Source organism: Bombus pyrosoma, linkage group LG9 (assembly GCF_014825855.1).
Source record: "Bombus pyrosoma isolate SC7728 linkage group LG9, ASM1482585v1, whole genome shotgun sequence".
Lineage (NCBI taxonomy): Eukaryota > Metazoa > Arthropoda > Insecta > Hymenoptera > Apidae > Bombus > Bombus pyrosoma.
Window position 1 is genome coordinate 8,603,490 of NC_057778.1, and position 23,789 is coordinate 8,627,278.

Consider the following 23,789-nt stretch of genomic DNA (forward strand, 5'->3'; position numbering starts at 1 on the left):
GCGCATGATGTACACAAATAGAAACGTCTACCGAAATTTAGCATCGATTTATCACGTACAGTCTTTCACTGCATTTATCGTACGTTTATCGCGCAGAATATCAGACACGTTTGACCTTCGATTTATATCCACTTTCATTGTATTCTCCAGTTTTTTATTCCCTTACAAACTCCTTTGCTCCGGAATATCTCGCTTCTTTCATTTCATCGTTTGCTAAACGCGCGACACCAGCCGTACATCGACAACCATTTCCTCTTCTGGAATGTAAATACAACGTTACAGGCGATGATAAATGGAAAATTAAAACAAGAACGCCAATATGAATTTTTCCATCTTTCGTAACATCCAATCAGAGTTTGCACGCTCTCTATTTCTAACGAACGATCTCTTCTGCTGAATTGGTACCAGGATTTTTATGTACACGAAACAATCGTGCGGCAATATTTAATAACTCAACGAGCAAAAAAATATCGTTGGAATAAAATGAGAGAACAACCGAATATCACCCGTTTATCAGCGTTTACATCATCGCGATAGTTCCCGCGAAACGACGTATATTCTCGTTTCAATTTATTCTCATGTTTACCCACTCTTAACAGTTCAAACGTACCGCAAGCTGTTCATACGCCAACTCGACGAACTTTTGGACATAGCCCATCATTATTTCTGGTTGGCTACGTTCTGTAGCTCGCACATGTTGGCTCCTGCCCATGTCCGATTATTATCGTCACTATCGCGTAATAACTTTAACAATGAAACTGACATCCCCTCAACGGAGCTGCGACAATTCATGGAACATTTTCATTCTCGTTTCCTGCTTTTTAAGCAGGTCGCAATTTCTGTTCGCTCTCCTCCTGCTTTTCGTTTCTCGTGTCTCTCGTTTCTCGTGCCTCTTGTTCCTCGTTCCTCGCCACTCGTCTCGCATCTCCAATCTTTTTTTCTTCCACCTCGATATTCATAGCTCGTAAAACCAGTTGAAACATTCCATTAGAAATTCCATCGATTCGATGAAACGAAAGTTATTTAATTGGCGACGACGCCCTGTCGCTTTTTCCATTGCAAAAGACTTAAACTCGCCTCGCTATTACTAGCTTTAACGAGATTCACGGAATCAATTGATCCTCGGTTGACTGGCTTTCGCGTGTTTCGTTGCCGATTCACCTTGTTCGCGCCTATATGAAATCGACCGATGTACGACAATTTCGATTTGCCGCAGACAAACTGCGCGTTAATTATACAAATTTTTCTGCTCCTGTTCGTTCCGGTATATGGCGCAGCTTGCACGCGTTGTACAGGCTATTATTCACTAACTTCAAACTGATTTAAATGATAGATAATCGCAATGGTATAACACACGAAAGCAAGCGTCATTTTGCCTTGCTGTGAAACAATGAATGTTTCTGGCAAAGCAGAATCCAGCGCATGAGCAACCACGCTACTAATTTAGCTTCGTGTGAAGTTAAGTGTATAGAGTCCGTAACACACGTATACATTGGTAAGCGAACGTGTAGGTAAATATATATATCGCAAAATGCAAAGGGATATGGAGGAGCTGAAAGGAAGGAACGGGATCCATGGTAATGATCTCGGTTATACGGTTTCATGATGATAGCCAGTATGCTTATTTACATACTGATATGAACATCGGCTCAAAAGTTTGTGTAATCAGCTAGTCGTGCAGATATACGGGGAATCGCGGCAGAATCGTCGCCGAGAGTTGAAATTGTACGCGTGTAAAATATGCGAAACGAGAGGAAGGAAGTTGAAACGATAACGAATGGAAGGAGCGTAAAAGGGCAGCGATGCGGTGTAAAGACATTAAGCCGATTTCAGGTTAACAAGTATACCGGTTTCACTCGTCTTAAATGAGCGCACGTTTTGTGCTTCTCTCACCGCGGATTAATGCTCCTTTTATTGTTGAATAATATCGTTGAATAATTTAAATGGACTATGCGTTTATACCTACACTCGTGTTTCAACAAAACGATGAATCTTATCCATAATAAAAACGGGTTCCGGGTGAAAGTATTTTGAGAGGGAGGGTTCGTAACTGAGCGTATTGTATGTGAAAACAAATGACAGTGTAGTCGAAAGAACTTCTGTTTACCGAATAGCCCGTGTCCCTTAGTAAATTGAAATGGTTCGTTCGCACACTGCATTCAAGCTTGCCATACAACTTATCGCGCTCAAATGAAACAAGTTCTCACTCGGAGGCAGACAACCTCGGGCGTTAAAGACTTCCTAGAAACCGCAAATACAGTGCCACAAATTCGCAGCAAACGTCAAAACTTGCATGTCGATGCTTATTCGAATGACTTCGGCGTAAACTCGTATTTAGCCGCGATTCTTTTCTCTTTAACAAGGTATACAAAGCGTTCGACCTTCAATGTTACGTTAACAGTTCATTACCAATACGCTGCACCCTTGTCTCTTTTAATGTCTAAAACGGTATACTTCATACACGAGCTACTTGCAGAATTACCTGCAGAATTACCTCCCTTTGGTCGTATCACAGAGCGATAACGAAGATATAAGAGTAACGTACCAAAAAATGTGCATTGTTTAATCGTGTAAGGATTATATAAATTGTCAGGTTTTTTTCAAATCTTGCATGGAAATGTTTTAGAGTATTAACAAATTTAATATCCGTGCGACTCATCTAACTGAAAAATATACCGGAAATACATGACGTTAATAAAAAGAGGTGATTACAAACACAACGTGTGCAGCAGGATTTATATAAGGCCTTATTGTACGATCAATCTCGAATCTTCTATCGCTATGGTAGATTTCGTAATGTTCGCTTCTATGCGCAGTAAATGATAAATGTGCGTTAAAGTAAATGATATTTGTTGAGTACTGTATTTTTAATTACAGCACGTACGAGCGAACGTTTTCTTTTGCCAAAAACTGTCGCTGATCTAGATCAGCAAAGCTCTGCGTTATTCGGTATCATTGGATTTGCGCGTATTAATTACTGAATTTAATCGTTGATGAAACTGGTTTCAATATCCGGTATAGTAGCATTAATTTAAAATATCACGACCAAAAAGTTTTATTAAAGGTCCGAGTATACAAGCAAAATGAAGATACCTACCGGTGCCGAATAAAAACGACATTTTAGTTTGTGTTTTATAACTTTGACGTCTTCAACAAAATAAATTCTCTGAATAAAATCTCAGTAATATAATAATAACCGCATAAATTTATGCCAATTTTAATCAGTGTATCTCAGAGGTATACTTCACGTAACTTACATCAGTCATGTTTAATTTAACATGAGTTTGAAACAAGCGCATTAAGATTTGATCGACTGCGTTGCTCCCGTTAAGGTTAATTAAAATTCTACGATACAACTTGATCTATAATTTAAAGCATATTCGAAGGATGTATCGTGGCGATATTTATTTTGCATATAGGTACTTTATCAAAAATCGATTTTTGGCTAAAATTGACAGATGACAATATTTAATAAAGGCAAATGTATGACGTACGTATTCGGCATCATCACAAACGTTCAATATTTTGTATCATATTTCTATTTGAAAATATATTATTTTGGATGAACATCAAGATTGCAATGTCTCTAGTAATTATTTATTTTACCTCATTAATGTCTCTCGAGAGTCATAATACATTTATATTAAACGTTAACATTTATTATTTCGTGGAATGATTTTCATCTCTTGTATTCTATATTGTATTGCAAAATCATGACATTTTTCATGGCGCTAGTTGCAAGTGACGATCGATCTACCGATTAATCTGTTGAAACCTTTGCAACGAACGTCATCGGTTAGGTGGGATTACCTTAATCTCTTGTCCACCTCCCGAACGGAGATCAGTACAGTTTTTGTGTGGTTTCCACGCATTGACAATATGTTCGCGTCATAGCTACCAAGTTTCCTCTTCGTTAATAGCGGTGTTCCCATTTTCGAATGATTTGTATGGAAAAGACTATAATTTGCTTATAACATTCGCTTAAAGCGAAACATTCTATGTAACAAAGATAAGCCCAGCCCTCGCAACTACTTCTTTCCAGTTAATTAAATTTGTACAAGCTTTTTCTATTTGTTAAAAACGTTAAGATGGTTTCAACGGTGTATACAACATGAATTCTCTTTTATCTCACAGGAAGTTACAAATTTTTAATGAAACCTGTTCTAAACTCGAAATTTCCATTAGGCTATATTACTTTGTCTGGCTGAGCGTCTCTCGGTTAGCAAGTCTCGTTCTCTAACATACGTATCATCATCGCAAGTAAACGTACACCAAATACCAGCTACACAAAAATGTTAATTTTCTGGGAAAATTGCTATTCTTATTCGCTGGCTACGGTAAAAGACATCTTCCATTCTTTTATCTCTTGTCCTTATTTTTCTAAATATTTAAACAAGAATTCAAAAGGAAAATAAGATCGTTCAATGGCATCGTGAAGTAATTGAACGAACGAAAATTATGTAGAAAATGAGAAAATCGCGTTGCTCGTGCATATTTCAACGTGTTTTGGTATGAAAGAATAGTATCGTTAGCTAAGAAGAAAAGTTAATCGATCGATTATTTATCTCATAAGCCGTGACCAGGTAATACAAAAGTGTTTAAAATCGCAAAGCAGATTCAAAGTTCATAAAGAAAGAATGCCCGTATAATCGCTAAAGCGAAACACTTGCGAGAACATTTGATATTTTCAGTATCAATGTTAAATAGGATAAAAATTTCTCGTATAAAAATTTGAAATCCGAAACACTCTTCGAGCAGGAAAAGCTGTCCAATTAGACTTGACTGACAGATTGTACGACTTGACGATTCGTTATCTCTTTCGTACACAATTTTCGCGAAGCAGCTATCGTGTCTCTTAATCGAGATAGAAGAAGAATGTATAGATCCGGAGATCAACCCTGAGCTTAAAATAAGTACATAGGTCACCGCGTCGCCTCGTTCTGCCACGATTAATCATGGAAAAAGTTTATCGGTTGTAAGGAAACGGAGAAGTAAAACAAGCAGAGAGGACTATTAATCTCTAGTTGATGAAGCCAGGGTTGATTTTCACGATTTTAGAATTGGACAACTTCTCGTCCGATTCGTCTTTCGTCGATATCCCTGTAATTAAAGGGACGAGTTCTCCGGAATTCTCCGAAAACGAAATGCATCGAATCGAAGGCAGAAACTTTTCGATTTCAAGTCACTTCCTTGTGTTACGTATCGTTACACCGTTTCTTTATTTTTATCTTTCTTCCTTTTAAACAGTTCGATATACGTTCAACGTTAAAAGATACCTTGAACGTAATGCAAACTTAGCAGGAATTGCAAATCAAATGCGAAAAATTACTGTTTACTGTTTTCTTAAATATATTACAAATAGAGAAAAAAAAGTTGGGAGAAAATTTCGCCCTATTTAAAAATTTGGTTATTTCATTATATGAATGTCAGACATTATTTTTAATTCGTAATTTTAACTCGTGCTAAATCGCGATTAAAGGAACAAGCATATTCGTTTTATTCGAGTATTCTTCCGTTTGCTATTAGAAAAGTACTTAACGTTATTTATTCACATCTTAATTATATCGAGTCAAGGGATAAGATTACAAAATAAATAATAGCAGTATTACGGTAGATGGAATCAACGAATTAACCCAGAAAGCCAGCCAACAGACCACAGACAAAATTGAGATGATCGTAAGTTCAGAAGCAAGAGAAGCAATTTCTCCGCAATCGACCATTTCGTTCTTAGATAGCGCGTGGTGTTACGAATGCCGCGCTACATTGGCTTTCTTTACCTCAGATCGACCATCGAAGGAAAGGAGAACTTCTCCTTACTCTCTGCGTATACGAAAACGATCAATCGTTTCTCTAGAATTCTCTTTACTCTGAGGGATTCGCGTATCAAAGAATTTGTTTCCGCGAGTGTACAGTTTCGAAATAGACTTTCTTGCCAGAATCGAGAAAATAAAGTTTAAGTAGTTTAAAGATGAAAGTAAAGTTTGTAAACTTCTTTTCATCAAGTAAAAATCATTTTGCGTGAGAAGAACGAGTTAAATTCGTTTCACCGATATATTTTTCGTGTTGCGTTGAAGTTAATAATACAAAAAGGAAGGAAAGAAAAGTGGAGAGATAGGGAAAAAGAATTTGGACACGTCAAGTCAACTAGTTGAATAGTATCCGTAGATAGTAAAATACATGAACAGCACGAAGGGCCGTGTCTGCCAGCCACTTGCTCCAAAATTCACTTCTAGGCTCGATGAATTTTCTAAGAAAAGTTTGCGATACAGACTTCGTAAGATTCTCCTGAAAATTTGTTAGAAACGAAATTGCTTTCCCCTATTTTTATTTTCTTATTGAACTACTGCTCTGCAAACGCATTACCCTACTTGCGAAGTTTAAGTAAAATTTAACGTCAGAACTCAAGATCGAGTCAAGAACAGAAATTGTTTCGTATGCAAATGTTTTCAGATGAAATTAGACTACGTTCGGAATCTGCCCATAAATACAACAAGTTTATTTAAACAAGCTAATGAAAAACCTTATTAATCGTCTTAAAAGATTATTTAATAAAAGCGAAGCAGCTCGTCTGGAGATCGGGCAACAGGATGAGATGAGTAAACAACTGAAGTTAATATCAATAGAAAATATACTAGAAAGGCAAGTTTATTCCCTTCCGAGATTGTTCAACGAATTTCGAGAGATGTATTTCGCGGTGAAATCCGAATGAAATTCGGTCGAGAGATAATCTACCGCTAAAATTCCAGAATATTCTTATTATATCCGGAATATCTGGGGAACATCTTGCTAGTACTCGAAGAACGACGTACTCGCGTACGCGGATGCACACAGGAAATGAGAACACCCAAATAACTTCCGCTCACTGGTGAAAATCTTTCGTCGCATTTTTCGCGCAAATATCGGCCAGGACAGCATCGAGGAAGAAAAAAGTTCGTGCGAACAAACTGAAGGTGAAACTTCGAATTACGATAGAAACTCTTTTGCACCAGGCGCTGTATCAATAGCGAATCTTTACATTCGTTACGCGATTCGTCGAAACGAGACACAACTTTTACGAACGATCAAACCAAATCAAATATCCAATCACCTCATTTAATTTACGTTGGGCGCTACATTTTTCTCGTGGATTGTTAATTGCAACGCCGTTAATCCATTAGAACTGACCTGGTTTTTGGCATACAAAAAAGAAAAAAAGAACAGAAAAGACAAAACTAATCTACATTGCTACATCGTACAACATCGACAAATGAAACGGACCACTAAGTCCGTAAAATCGATGAGTTTAAGCGTGCCGAACGATATATAGTAAATTGTTTATCTTCCTCCACCGAATGTCGCAACTTTCCTTTATGGTTCCACCTATCCGTTGAAGCAAAAAAACCGATCGTTGGTGCTATTGCGTCCGCAGTTTGTAGCTCTTTCGGGATTATCGTGTTGGCGCTTGCGGCGAAGAAGAACTTTTAGAAATACGGCCAATTACATCGTAATATATCTTAACGATTGCATCTTCTCATTATCGAGCTACGTATTAAGATATTAGAGTGTATGAACGATTTGTTTAAACATTTTTCTTTTCCTGATTTTGAATTTATCGGTTAATGAATTTGATTATAAATTCGTAATGCGGCAGAAAGCATTCTGTAAAGCTTCGAGCAAGAGATCCTTTTAAGGAAAGTAATCTAATTTTCATCGTATCTAAAGTGAACTGTATGGAAAGGCCGAAATCCAAACGTTGCGAGAGGAACCAGGTTCCAAACAGTTTCGTCAAGTTAAATCCTGCCCCGTATTCGCTTTGAGAACGGCGTTGAATCGCAAAATAAGTAAATTTCTCGAATAACGTTAACCGTTATCTCGCAGTCCGTCTCAGAGGGGCAAATTAACTAGCAACCGAGTCATGCCAAATATTAAAAGGGGGTTGCGTTTTAATAAGGTACACGCGGGATAAATTTTACCGGTGATGAGTTTACACGCGAGCACCGCTACGCACGCCTTACTAATGAAATTCATCGTACAGCGAGAATTCCGCTTTATGAGATCGTAAAATTGTTAGTATCAGATATGTACGACTTTACACATGACGGTGACACCTGAAGCTACTTACACTGCGAGTTGACTTTGAATAACATTAGAGATTACCTCTCGCCTTGTCTATTACCACCCGACTGTCTCACATTCTGCAGAAATGTTAGGACCTTCGTTAGAATTATGCTTTGTTACAGTTATGCAGTATGGAAATATCTTTGCTCTTATTAATTACGACGATAAACACGACGACGATTTTCTTTCTCCTAATTGAAGACAGAAAATTACCTGCTGTTGAGAACAATAAACGACTCCGTCCTATGATAGCTCCGAAAAGATTGTAGTGAGAAGATTTAATGAAAGTTTATGCATCGCAAACGCTGTTCACCGGCTATCTTACTCGCGGGTCGAATACCATTTCCGTGCAAGATCACCGATTTAAATTTCAACTGCATGAAAGTTGAGTCTCGTACATGGTCCAGACTCGACTGACTTGTCCGTTAGAGTAGTCAGTGACATACTCGCTCTCGTAATCCGATAACTATCTGCAAATCGAAGAAGAGATCATGAGCTCGATCGCGTGCTAGATCTCGTGTCCGATCGCGTGCTCGATCGCGTGAGTTCCGCGATGCCCATCATCCAAATACCAGTGAACGCACTTAAGATCATACGATTCGCGGCAACTAATCGAATAGCTCGCTCCATTTTTATGTCTGCGAAAGAATGGGTCGCTGGGAAATTGGTCCACCCCGCTAATTTCTTTTTCAGGAGAAAGTAGCTAAGCGAAGCCAGGTGAAGGAGAAAGAACGTAACGAACCCTGGCCGTTTTTCCGACCGCGTGGCTATGCGGTGCCATTGCGCCGGCCTAATTTCTCGTCGGCTCGTTATGAGCCGCAGAGCCGCGCGCACTTGTTACCCACGGCAAATTTACATTTCAAAACCGGCGGCTCGAGAGCCGAGTAAATGTACGTCGAAATTGACGTTGCACCGGCCGTCGATTGAACTCTTCTCTGTCTCTTTCTCTCTATTTCTCGTTCAATTCGCCTTCTCTCCCTCTCCGTGTGAAAGCGGAAATTATTACCGACCACGACTACCGACTTATTTTTATCAACGGCGGGCTCGTTTAACCTGTAATTTATTACATCTCTTCTCGTCGTTCCAATGAACATTCTCTTCCTCCCTCTATCTCGCCATTTTCCGACTATAAACGTTGCGATCTAACGAAGTTCGATTGCCTTTCCGTCCAACTTAACCAACCATGAGCATTCTACTCTTCGAAATTCTCGATAATTCAATGATTCGCCGGAGTTCAATACCTCACGGTTCTGTTCTCCATCACGAATAAATCATGTTCCCGGCTGACTTTATCGCCTTGGCAAAGGCTGGCCGCCTAGTTAATCGACCGGTCAACACGGAACCAGAATGGAGATGCTGCGACAGAACGCGTCCTGACGTCTGGATAGGAGGACACCATGAATGTACAACCACCGATGAAAGGGCTAACGTGTTTTATTGCTCGGCTGATACGCGAAAATGGGGAACCGAACTATCGGTGATTGCAAACCCGCACAATAGGCCACTCCTATGTGGTTATTAATCACCGTTTCCTCGGCAATACTACGTACCGATTCGGCCTGTGAGACAGTCGTGCGTATCGTAGGCAAGTAATGATTTTCATAGTACTCGTCTCCTTTTAGAACGTTTTTCGAATAACAGACAAGATTCTTCGAATGTAAATAGGAGCGAAAAGAGAAATGGTTCAAAAGATAAGTTCGAACTTTGAAAACAATCTCGCATCGATTTCGACGAAGCATCATCCATTATAGACACGAAATATGTATAAAGGTATATATGTATGTACGTTTAGAAGGTCGATGCCGCGCGATCTACGTACAGTGCACCTGCTTAACGTGGTAGTTGCCGCACGGACACACCATCCCACGGGAACTGTGCAACTTAAATCTGATGTTTCTTACTAACTTGATCAACTTTGTTACCGTTAAATAACCTAATCCGTTGAATATTTACAGACAAACAAATAAGTAATTAACGAACGGCTAACTATGAAATTTTTTATATATCTTTTACTTTTTTAGTTTAGTTTTATATGTCTTTTAGAACTTATCGAGTTCCGTTAAAAGTCTGTCTTATCGTAAATATAGCTGCCAATTACGGTGTAGGTAATAGGAGCGTAGAAAAAATTCTTATCGTAATTAAACGTCAATGATCGCTTTTCGAATCGATATGCGGCGATTCCACTTTTCCCGAAAGCTTCAATCATGTTCTTTATTTTCAATTAGCGAGAACGACGCGGAGAATTCCAGCTATACAGCAGAGAAGATTTCAATTGCAGCGGATTGATCCCCTTTACCCTCGAATCAAAACGTTTCGAGAGTCCAAGTTAAATATAATGCCAACGTGATTAATGGATCGTACGTGTCCCGTCGAAAATTGGTCTTCGATTAATCGAGCTATGAAATTACTTTGTACCTGTATCGACGTATTCGATAAAAAGCACCGATAGAAAAGCAGCTCTTTTTTTTTCAAAAATTTCGTGATATCCGCAACACCATCGTCTCATAAGATCCAAACGCCTCGGACAAATTACATTTGTCCCTTGTCTATTATCAATCCCGACGGTCGCTTTGGATTCTATTCGAATCTTCGAATTTTATCCATTCCTTTCTTTTTTTCCCCCGTTTTTTTTTCTTTTTTTTTTTTAGCCAAGCCATTTCATCGAACTATCGAAAAAACGGTCTGCCAGCATTCACAATTTCAAGACGGATCATCTCGCTGAACCCGAAGTGAAACGAGTGGAAATCGGAATTCTTATTATCATTCGTTTCTCTTCGGTTCTATCTCTTTCGCTCAAATACGATAAAGAATTCTGTGGAATTTGGTGGTGTTACCCGACGGTTATAAATTTGAATACGGTCGATCGAGAGAACATTCCCCGGGCGATTGAACTTGTTGGCATTTTAATCAATTAAGCGTCAAATAATCGTAAACAACCAAACAGTCGGTAAATCGAATATTCTAACAACATACCATTGCCTCCAACAAAGCAAATATAAATATGTATGGCGTTTCAGTAAAATTTTATACAATCACAAAGAAACAACGTAACTTCATATCGAATTGTTATAATTGAAGGAAGATACCGTCGAGATTTTCAACGAGGACTAATAAATTATCGTTCGCTAAGTGTACATGAAGTAACATTAATTACGAAATTCGTTCGTGTATTTTCCAATATTCCGATATAATACATGCTACGTGGATACATAATTAATGATACCTGTCCCAAGCTTCATTCCAGGTCAATACTCCTTTCCGCCAGTGTGAAATCAGTTGAAAGAATATGAAAATCGGTGGCGCGCGTTGCAGGAAAGTAAGAGGAATAAATATTCACTGGAAATTACCTTTTCCGCACAAATACCGCTCAACAGCAAGGTATACGTATGCGATCTTTTATGGAAAAATTATAATTGCTTCGTGGAAATCTTTCGTTTTTCCGTTAACATGCTTTCTCCAGTGTACTCGAAACCAGGCAGATATCAAAGAAATCCCCGACAGAAAATGTGGCTGGCAGAGAAACATCAAGAATAAGCGAGGAATAAAAGGGTAGAGAAAGGGTAGAGAAATTTCTAGTTTGGATGGAAAATTACGTCACGATAATACGGCGGTACTTTGGCATATGATAGCTACGGAGGAATAGCGTCGAAACAATACGTATTATCAGCGGAATTCCTTTAAGATGTTCTGATGTTATCGAGACTGCAAAGAAGCATAGAATCTTCGCTGCTAAGAATCGACAAGGCCTTTTGAATTACACTGTGCAAGACAGGTAATTTACTGCAAGTCTAATAACTGGGCTTGTACACTTACATTGACCGGGCCACGTTAATTTGAAGAAAAACTGTGCCAAATTAATCGTACGAGACAACGCAAGGATCGTTCTTAGAGTAAGGCAAATATCTAATATTCTAACATGTAGGAACGCGTGAACGAAAATAATTTTGGCAAGTATGTCGCTGGTAATACTCTTAAATAGTTAGAATAAAGATAAAAAATCGATGGAAATAGATATTTAGAGATTCAATTTTTTTCTATCTGCTGCGCAGTCAGCAAACAAACGTTTAGGTTGATCTTCTTCGATGCATCGAATTTTTCAATATACGCGCACGTACATGACGCATGTGACGTGCATGAATACACAGAAATTCGAATTGCATTTGCCAGAACAAGAAACAAAGAATGTCACGTATCAAGAACTCGAATTGAAACCAATCGATTGGCAGAGATACGAATCCTGGATCTTCTAGCCGTTATCTGGAAACCTAGCCATTTGTCACGGTATAAGCCATGGGATGGAAGCAGGATTCTGAACTACATACCATGTCTCGCAAGATCTTGGTGTGCAGGTGAAATCAAACCGAACGAGATTATTCGGAACGGCGCTCAGGGTCCTTTCGCGTTAATCCTTCGGTGATTCACCGAATTGGACTAATAGCTATGCCATTATGACAGAGTTCTCAAACGCTCTTCAATTAAATCTCGTCACCATGATTCATCAAACCATTATAATTGGTATGCAGTATACTCTTAGCGCGTATCGTTCATTAACAGCCGTCATAAACAGTTTCATTTTTTAACGAGACTGCGTATCAGAATTTCCTGTCGGTTCTGAAAAACGAAAAAAATGACTGCTACTTCGTAAAAACGCGAAGAGAAACGTGATTAACAAATCGATTGCGTTGCATAATAAAATTCGGTATCTCTCGATTAATTCGAAATTCGTAACAATTTCGAAACGCGACTCTGACTACAAATTAATAGCACTTGTATAAATCAGGATTGGTCTCTCGATGATTAGATAATTGGTCACACCACTTGCTTCCTAACCACTGTATTAAATTGTACAAACCGATAATGACGCTTCTTGCTCTTCACATGAACGCAAATTATTCCATCGTATTTGTTATATTACGAACAATAGAACTTTAAACAGAGAAGATTAATCGATCATAAAGGCGATCGGTTACTCGACGATTACATACTACCGTATTTCAATTATCAATTAACTAAAGCAAATTTTTTTGTACGCATAGTAAAAAAAAAAAGCTTTTGATCTAAATTTCATTCGTAAGATTGATAGATTCAAGCAGCAAATGATTTGCACTATTCTTAACAACGCTACAACTCTATCTAACACCTTGTCGATATCCCATCCTTAAGGGCTCCACACGCATAATACGCAGTCGTGCAACGCGTGATCAAGTTTTCACATTGACATGTCACAGTGACATTATGACATTCTCGAATCTCTACGTGCATTTCGAGAATAGTTCTTCACTCGATAACCGATACTTTAACATCAACATTCGTCTTAGCTTATCATACGCGTACAAATAGATTCATGGTCATTGTTTTTACGTAATTTTTTACGTAATTGTTGCTCCTTTAATGTAGAACTACTTGTTAGGACCGTTCGCGGGGAAAACGCGTCAGCGAGGGGCGTAAATTCTCGCTACGATTCCGATAATCGATGCCGCGAATTAGTCGTTCCCCTGTTTCGATTAGGATAACAGAGGTAGTTCAAATGATCTTAACACTGAATTAACAGGGTTAATATAAACTTGTATATTTAACAATATTTAATATTGTAATGAACACGTCACAAATGATTTAACGATGAATACAATTAGTTTGTTACAGTAATTCGACCCGACTTTATGATATTTCTCGATGTATTCGTTAGACTAAGCGACCTGGATTTTATTCGTCTAAACCTCTCGATGTATTCCGTTTGAATCCTCAAATAATACTGATTTCCTCTTCGATTTTTTCCTCGTCTTTTCTCGGAGACGACCCCCACCACGCTCGGGTCACGCCACCGTTCGTGCCTATGGTCACGCATGCCACCTTCTTTGTGTAAATACAATAACGGACCGAAGGCGAATCGACGTTTCTAGAACTCGCTGCTTGATGACAACTATGCGCTTATCGCTACATTGTATATATTTCGCCAATCCTATAAGACGATCTGTCTGCGACACTGTAGTACCACGAGTGACGGTTAGGGACACGGCCTATAGTAAGCCTCGTGGCGTAACACTACTATAGACGCACTCGACAGCAAGACTACCACCGGGCGACGGTAGAGCAGTGGTTAGATTTTCAGGACAGAGATAGGAAGAAAAGAACAATATCGTATATAAGCACCGCTCTAATTTAAAAATAGTAAGCTAAAAAATGAAATTCCGATACACAAAACATTGTATGGCTATATCGTGCCGTCACGTATCGGTACTTTTGCCTAAACCACGCCACAACCGAAGTCCATTGTTTATTGTGAACAACATACAAATGTAATACTCATCTACTGGTCAATAAACGTTATAAAAAAAGCAGTGGTTAACGCCGTTGGTTACAAACGTTCAGGACCCCGGTTCAAATTCTCGGCACCCGTAATCCGATTTTTCTTCGGAGGGACCTATCCGTATCTTCTTGTCGCAATCGAAGGTCAGGAGGGGATATTTTGTACTTGGTATGCTTTTTTTTTAACTTGACTTTGATTGAGTTAGAGACGCGGCAGCCTGTGTGCCCCATACACACGGTGTAGACGATTACTACCCTGAACGGTGGATCACTTGACTCGTGGGTCGATGAAGAACGCAGTTAATTGCGCGTCAACGTGTGAACTGCAGGACACATGAACATTCGATATTTAGAACGCACATTACGATTCACGGATACAATTCCTGGGTCACGCCTGGTTGAGAATTGCACACGGTTCAAATCCCGGCACCCGTAGTCCGATTTTTCTTCCACGACACCTAAATGAGAAGAGAGCAGCGGTATCTCACAGCGACACCTATACACCAGCAGCAGCACTATCACCACGATCTATCCACCTCGCTAGCATGTGCGGAAAATCCCTTCAGAAATCTCAAATTCGAACGAAATCTTCGGAAAAATTCCTCATCTTGATCGATTTATTTTTGCAGTATGTATTGTCTTTTTCATTGTTTGGTTTATCCGAGCTCGCGATAGAAGAGAACTTTAAAGAGAATTTAAAAATCGAGATTGGAAGGTTCGCTCGGTAAACTCGTGGACTATCTTTTAAGCTTCTGGGGTTTGTGAATATCTTCCAGTAAATCCGTATCAAACATTTATTTTCTTTTCTCTTGTTTCTTCTCTTGGTATAGTGTTATACTATGTTAAACGTTGGGAATCGTATATAATAATCAAAGTACCGACCCGTTGAAAGTTAATATCGTTCTGTTCACGGCTGGCTAAGCTATGCGAAATGAAAGAAAAGGCAATAACAGAAGGTTCAGGCATTTCTTCCGTGAACGCGCGTGCATTCGCTGAATCGCTCCGCCGGGAATTAAAACGACGCATTCTTTCAGAACTTTCATTCTACCGTTAAACCCGTTCTCTCTATACTGAATTACTTTAACGAACGATCATTCATCTCCGTTACGCGCAATCCAAAATCGAAACGTAGCGTTTCTCTTCACAGCCGACTAAAATTTAATCATTGGATTTTATCGCAATCTTTCAAGCCCTTGCTGGCTCTTGAACGTCATCCGGCGAAGTGTACCGAATCGAATCACGTTCAGACTACGTTCCAAGTACCGTGAAAGGAGTGCAGCCTGTGAATTCTGTGCTGCGCTCTCTCCAACTTCTCGTGACACGTCTGGGTACATCGAATCCGAATTCTCATTTAATGGCTGTTTGTTTGATAGCATCGGCTGTGGGATCGCGCCGGTTCCATTCAATTTTAATTGCAGCCGTTCCGGCACTTCGGTTTCATTTCCAAACCATCCTATGTCAAAGGTTACCCTTGCGTTACTTTGTTATAACCATCGAATAATTTATATCGGTCGATGCGTTCAGTGGAACGATCGTTGGCCGCGCTGCAACTTCATCAACGTTTTTACCATACATTTTCCAAGCGTAGGCTTGCATTTCTCTATTAATCAAAGCGCAACGTGCGCCAACGAAGTCTGGATTGAACTCAAACTTTTGCCAGGCAATCTCGGCGTACTCGGTAAATCAAAAGAATCGACACGCTCATGCGGACTTCAACCGCTGATGTATTCGTCTATCGCGAGAATTGCTTTACAGGCCACTGGAAAAAGTAACGATAAATTGGACGGATAGATTGAAATTAGTTACCATTATCGATCCAACTTTCCGACACTGTTCTTCGGATAATAAGTTACGTTGATTTTGACCTGAGGCTAATTAAACGGAAAATCCAAGTCTCTTGAATTCGAGGAAGACGCTTCTGTGGCGTCGTAGTGTTACTACCCATCCAGTTCGTTAGTTCTCACGATGCTCGTTTGATCTTAGGCAGCGAGTCATTTTCCTTGGGCATATAACTATCGCTCAAACTATCGAGTTACCAGCTTTAAAGGATCAGACGAAAGGAAAAGGGAATAGAATATGAAGCGTACTTCGAAACGTACATTTTTCTCTCAGCCTTATGTATTCCGTTTGTGAATCGAGGAAAATTCGGCAAAATAGTTGCTCCTATACTTTTAAACGTACTGTCGGTTTTCTCGTTTTATCCCGTTGAAGATGTATACGCGTGTAGCGGTTGAAAATAATTATTTAACGAAAGGAGTTTGTGCTTTCACCACTTATACATCAGTTTCATCCATCTCGAAACGAGCAAATAACGCGGCGTTCTCGAAATATTCGGCGAAGACAATGCAACCTGCTCCTCTATTATATTGAACAAACTTCATTATTCGCATCCGGCCCGGTTTGTCAGACAGAAGTTTGCCAAATATTATACACATTCTATTAAACCTGCACCATTTCTGATAACATATACACCGTGTTTATTTCGTGACTAGAGTTTAAAACAAGTAAACCCATATTACGTATCGTTTCGCTGTTTTCATAAAAGCTTTTCTTTTACGAAACTTCTCTTGTAACGTATTTGTTTCGCTTGCTGCAACGACAAATTCCTACGACGTTCTTAAAAGTTCGATAAAACCAATTCCCGATACTAACGCAGACAGTCGTGAAGTGAAAATGAGAGTGGAATTCTCTTCCTGTAATATGCTATTAAACGCACACCGTACTCGGCATCGTAAAACGGGGACGATAAAAAAGGGAAAGGGACACGAAATTAGCCGGCACATCTGTCGACGAAATCGCAAAAGTCAGGCTCCCTTTACGACGACGTGGTTCAGCCAAAATATCCAGCAATCGGCATATAATCTGTTTAAGTTTGCTCATTTGACACGCGTGACTAACCGCGGTCCGATGTGGGTCGTGTTTCACTGTCTCATGGGGCCTACAACAGGGAACATCCCTTATAAGCACGACAGATGCGTCAACGGATCATCCCCTACGTATATCCGATCTCATCTTGCATGTTTTATTCGACCGGGCTGTTCGCAAACGATTCATCCCTCCTCGAGGTCGTAATTCCGCATAATCTGATCCTATACACGTTGCTCCAGACCGTCTTGGATTAATTCTATAGATTACATCGTTCGTCAAATTACGTCGCAAATCCGTGCAAAAGAATATTACATATCGCGCGTTGGATTACGACCGTGGATTAACGACTTACGTTAACCTCAAACTGGAGCAGGGGCTATTCACCCGGATTTAGTCGGTTATATTTATATTTAACCGCGAAAGGCTATGGCGTTTTAAAGGGAACCCATAGAAGCGCGCTGACTCATCGAATATTTCAAACCTCTGCGATATAACGACTCGTTCCTGCCTAACCTTCGTGAAACATGGTAATTTTTATTCTTTTATTTGTTCCGACCAAGCGTAAGTCGGCCAAAGCCTATCGGTTTACCAACCTGTGTTCGCGTTTAACCGGTTCAGCTCACAAATTTTCATTAATTTCATCATCATGCGCGTTTCGCTAATCGTGGAACGTTGATCACCATTCCCGTTGCCAATTAACCTCGTGCTTCGACCAACTAAAGGCGAACGCCAACAGAAATTACTTTTAACGATTCAAGAAAAAAAAAAAAAACGTTTATCTTCGCGCATTATCTTCGTACTGTCATTAATTAAAAACGAGACCGACCAAATCCATGAAATACCTGCGACATAGAGTAAGTACTTTGCCAGTTTTTTTCACTAGCACCGTTGTTTGTTTCCAGAAGAAATTGCAAGATGAAAGGTGTGAAAGGTGTGCGCGACTGCTTTAGATTATTCGTTGCAAGAGCGAGAATCTGGATTTCTTTCGTGCGCCAAGTGCAATTTCCGCGGTCGTTAATGTAATGCAGACGAGCTCAAAGATTTAAAATGTTTAAGAAAGCGAAACGCTATGATGTACATAATATAAATAAATTACCTAGAAACCTGCCTTTCATCGACTTTTCAATTTAATTCATAACACTGCGACAACTCATTCGATCAACGATGCTGTCTGTCAACATTCCACCAAGTTGGAAAAAGATTCGTTCAGAGTTCCACCATCGGCGCAGTTATTGTACACTTTTGAAAGTTTATTCGGTTTGGTTCGACGTTTGCTTTTGCCTATCGATCCTGTCACGTTATTCACGTTTCAAAAAAGGAGATATTCTTACGAGTCCAACTTTCGAGTCGATCTTCCAACGTGGTTACCTGTCATGAACGATCTAAATCCAGAGACCAGACATATATTTCTCGATGACAGAGCAAATAATACATCGGTAATTTGCTTCAAAAATAACCAGATTTCATTCTTTATGACTTAGGTTGATAATCCAGACGTAATATAGACGAGTTACAACGATCTATGAATCTTATTAACAACGAGGCCTTTCGGAAGTTCGACCCCTTTCCGCAAACAGTATGAAAACAATTTGTTCGATCGATGAAAGGGGAACGAACAGCAAATCGATATCGAATAAAGTCACTTTCGATGAGGTTTCCCGGATACCGGAAGACGTAGGTCTGACATATTTAGCGAGATCCGATAAGTCTTCTCGCTGGTTTCAAGACAGGATGTATATGTAGACGCAAGGTGGCACGAAGGGTTGGTTTTCCGCTGGGAACGGCAACGTCTGATCGTTTGATTACCCATGGTATACCCTCCAGCTGGTAATTACCAGTCGAACGCGATATTCGTCACGCCATCTGCTTTCTCTCAGGAGGTCACTTCGTGTTCGAGAAAAATTGCAATTCGGCCCGTTTTTTCGATCCGATAACCGTTTCATCCGACTAATAATTTTTCATGAATCAACGAAAAGTGAATGGAACGTCCATTTAGACATATTCACGAACAACCTCTTGCGAGCAAATGTTCGAATGGTTCGAGCATCGTATTGCATTGCCGCTGCATCGATAAAGAAAAGATCCGCCCGCGCATTCATCCTGATGTATGTACGTACCTAAATACTTTCCAAGGTAAAATCGAGTTATTCGCATTATCCGGTGGCTGAAAAGATGTACCTATCTATTTTTCGCAAATAGCACGAACCGGGCAACGGGTCACGGCAGATGCTAATTTAGTTTGCATAGATCGAACAGAATTCGATGTAGCGGGGTGAAAATCCAACTAGCATACGGAGTATACGGGGCTAGAAGTTTGGCAGACAATTTTCCGACAAATTTAGATAATAACTTTTACACGTAAAATTACAGTAATACGTTTTCCCAGTAGGCCAGGAAGTCGACATACGTGTACGAAAGCTGGTCTCTTCTTGCTTCTCTCATTCCTCGGGATCCTCGTAATGGTCATCGTACATCATGAGGTCAACCTTACGGATGCTACTCTATCTCCTATCTCTTTCCTTTTATCTTTTCACTTTCGTTTACGTTCACCTATTCGCGATATCACCTGGCGAGTAGATTCTATCTCGAGTGAGAAACAACCCTTCGCATTTTCTTCGTACGGTTTCGTCAAAAAACGAGCCAACGTGAAATCACGACGACACCTGACACAACGATATCGAATTATAAAGACCATCGTATCTCGATAAGGAAAAATATAAAACATCGTTCGCCTGTAGAAAGTTAAATTCAGAAAATGAATTATCGGTGGCAAAGTACAAGTTCGAGGGAGACTTTAAGTTTCTTTGACAATGAATTGGGAAGGGATGAATAAGTTGGGAAGGAACTTCGAGATTCGTTCAGATATCGGCTTGAAAACAAGGAAATAAAAGAGGTTCTGCAATGCGGGTTAAGATCGCCGCTTTGTTTAAAAGGAGAATCGCATCGATGCATCGAGAAAAGTGGTAGCCGTCGGCGTGAGTATCGTTCCCTCGATATTCATCGCGTCGAACTTGACTTCATAGCGACGTATTGTAGTGACTTTTTTGTTTCGAAATTCTTTCTTCCGTGTGTTCTATATTCGCCCCTTCTTGGGTAAGTCTCGCAGAATGAATTGGCGAAAAGTGAGGAAATTTGGTTCTCCCTCTGACGTAATTATACCTGGATCGAAGTTGGAAATAAATTTGCCCGTGACGTCAATGCCAGAAAATCTTTTGTATTCCATTGATGAAAATAAAGCTGAGAACAAAGGTGCTCGTTAAGAGTAACAATTTTTTTATTCACAGAAAGGTTGAACAATCAAGCCATAAAGGATTCAATTTCAAACCAACGTCACAGAGGAGAGTTACCGCTAGTTTACAGTCGTTTTAACGAGCAGTTTCGTTTCCGCGTCGTGTCATAAAATTATTATCAACGTCGGACATTGCGAGCAAAGATAATCTATCGTAATTAAAAGGTGGCCAATTTCTAGGACTTGTCACTGTGATTTCGTTAGTCGTTATTAACCTTGCTGCCAATTCCAGCTGTCCGGACACAATAAATTCTTGCCCATTTAACCTTCGCTTATACTTGATTCGCGTGCAAATTCTCGCTTACCTGTCGATCTTTGTTTTCCAACGTGCAATTTGGTTGCGATAATAACGAAATTCTTGAGGCAATTTTTACAGCTTTTATCGTCCGTGTAATCCCATTAAAATAGCAACGAATGTTACGATCTCTGCATATTCCTATTCGTTTAAGCATTTTATTTTATTTTATTTTTTTTTTTTTTTTTATCACTCAGCTTTATCGAAGCAAGGCAAGTCGTGCGAGACCAATATGCGCAACGTTTTTTAAAGCCGCGAAATGCTTTCTACTCCAGACGGAGTTACCATTTCCTTTTTCCTTTGTATATCTGCTTCTGTAAATATTTATTATGTACATTTACGCACTGTTAAATTTAGATTACGATTGTTTTTCAACACTGTAGATGCACTCAACAAAGGCACAAGTTTGTCGACGTAGAAAGTCGAATAGAAGAGATTTCGAGTGCCGGGTATACTACGTGCAGAAACTCGTGCGCAAAGCGCTACTTAACAAGTAAGATTACTGCTAATACAAAGGATAAAGGTGACGTTTATGAACGAGTAAATTCGCCCATACAATAACCTAATAAACCACGTGAAGAGAATGACGGAAATAGAGGTAATAGCGGCGGTCGTGTCACTTAACGACGCTGCTCTTGTCTTTGAATAATTAAGCGTCTTTGGCTCGCGGGCCAAGAACACGCAGCCCAATCGCACCCGTCGAGCCTAAGTAAGTATATCGCGAGCGATCAGTATTAAAAATACATTATTTATAGTCGACTGATTGGATAAAGCGCTCTGAACATAGAACGTTCAAATGTCTCTCGCTCTACCGCTATCGCTTTTTATCTTTTCTCAAAGTTGAAGTTCCTCTTTGCATAATCATAATAATCATCTACCACCTCTGTTTTTTTACCATCTTTCGTCGCTTTATTTCGAATAGTTACCCCGTTGTTATTTACATCTTTGTTTCGTCATGTTCTATATCTTACTTGTATCGTGGTTTCCTGCGTCATTTTCATTTATTACAATCGTCGTACGACCTTTATTACCGTTACACCTTTTGTTCTGTCCAAGACCGTAGGTAACAACGATCCGTAGTTCGTTAGCTGGACTCGAACTTTCCCCTAATTATCAAAGAGCACTCGAGAAGAAACACCGGGCGGAGGAGTCGGTACCGCGACAGATGCAATTATAGTTAGTTACGGGAACTAATCTACTGCAGCTGCTTGTACTTCGTCATCGAGACTTTGTAATGTAATTTAGGTATGCTTGTCAAATCTATGGTTGATTTGTTCCGGGGAACGGGGTGAGCCGAATTAAAGAAAGTTGCTAAGGATAAAGCGGATGTAGAATAATTACTCGACCACTTCCTAGATTAGCCGCGATGTAGAACAAAGAATTTTTTCCTATGAAATTTATGATGCGTCCAGTAGTCAGAAGCTTATCTAAACCGACAGGAAGTAATTTATTCGGCGAATGGAGCGACGTATTATATCGTTAAATGCAACATATTGCTGTACGATGCACTAATTACCTTTCAACATAGTTATATCGTGACACGGTTAACGATGCGTTTATAATAAATGAGTTAATGCGAAAGTAGCGCACAACGTAATAGTTCGCGCGAAATCAATGTGCGCAGAGTAACGGCTTAATAAATTAACGTCGACGAGCCACTTGCGATTTAAATTTAAGCATCGAACGTTTTACCGAATCCCTCGATAGCGCCATTTTTTATCAATCTTTCTGACAATGGGCCAATAATTTTTGTATCTTTATTTTTACGCGCGCACGGATCATTTAACGTAGATTAACAATGTCAGGTTTTATTAAACTGTGTACGTACGTCACCGCTTGCCGTGTACGATGGCAAACATATTCTTGAGATATTGCTCGCATTTTCGATATATTATTGTAGGTTAATTGATTTAAATTTACATACATATTCAAATGCACTCTCGAAAGTGATACCGAGCATCCTCTTCTATCTATGACCTAATTCGAAAGTTGACCTGATGTCGGTGTGGCGTGGCATGGCGTGACATTACCAAAGGGTTTAACCGCCGCGTCTCTGTATTTTTCCATTATCAGGGATTTCTCCGGCGGCTGTATATCCGAACACTATTACTATTAATAGAGAATAATTTTTATCCGGCGCGGCGCGGCGCCTCGATACGCCTCGCGCGTGTTACAGCGGGAAAAATAAAACGCAAAGCTCGCTTGATTATTCCGGCTCATGTGTACATTCCTATCTATACGTATGTACATATTGCGCGTATCTACGTTTTCAGAAAGCCACCACGGCATCTGTGTCCAATTACACGACCAGCCGAATATCCACGAAACCGGATAAAACTCGGTGACCTATTAGGAATAACGCAATTCCATACGACCGACAAGTTTGCTGGCAAAAAAAAGAGGGGGGGGGGAACACGATGATATCAGTATTCAACCGTAATTTTCGTAAGGTATGTATAAAAAAAGAAAACCCGTTAGAAAAATTTCTGTCAGCCGATCTCCATTAGATGGCTGCGCTGGCTGAACGTCTGCTAGTACTTTCATAGATGAAAGAAGAGCCGACCGAAGGGAATCATCTATCATTATCGGCTCTCAGGTGTCAACGTCGGATGAAATCGAATTTTTTGTTACGATCGACACCTTCGGATCGCATTCTCGTGACAAAACAGCACTCACGTTCCAGAACCAAAAAGAAAATGAAAAACATCGTCTTTTTATTACACCTCTTTAACAAATGGCCCTGCCGGTCGAGTCATTCACGATGAAAACATTTTTCTAATGGAAACTTTAACCTTCTTATCAACGAAGTCTTTCGGACGACATTTATCCACAAGGTTCCTTCTTCCTTCCTTTTGCGGAAATCCCGATGAAACCACAGATAAATGAAATGGCAATTAACAACGTGACCAAATGCATAGGGACGATCGGTTTGCT

General features: G+C 39.8%; 1 protein-coding gene across 4 annotated transcripts in view; it reads right to left on the reverse strand.

Annotated features, from left to right (window-relative positions):
• LOC122570675 (zwei Ig domain protein zig-8-like) overlaps positions 1-23,789 on the reverse strand; it is a 118,486-nt gene that overhangs the window by 15,914 nt on the left and 78,783 nt on the right. Inside the window, exon 1 of one of the 4 annotated variants that reach the window (XM_043733299.1) lies at positions 16,210-16,224. The exons of 2 other annotated variants lie outside the window; for them this stretch is intronic. The gene's annotated coding sequence lies outside the window, so the exon portion shown is untranslated. Of the gene's footprint in view, positions 1-610; positions 1,361-16,209; positions 16,225-23,789 lie in introns of those variants that run through there. One more of the 4 variants, XM_043733297.1, reaches the window with a different exon arrangement.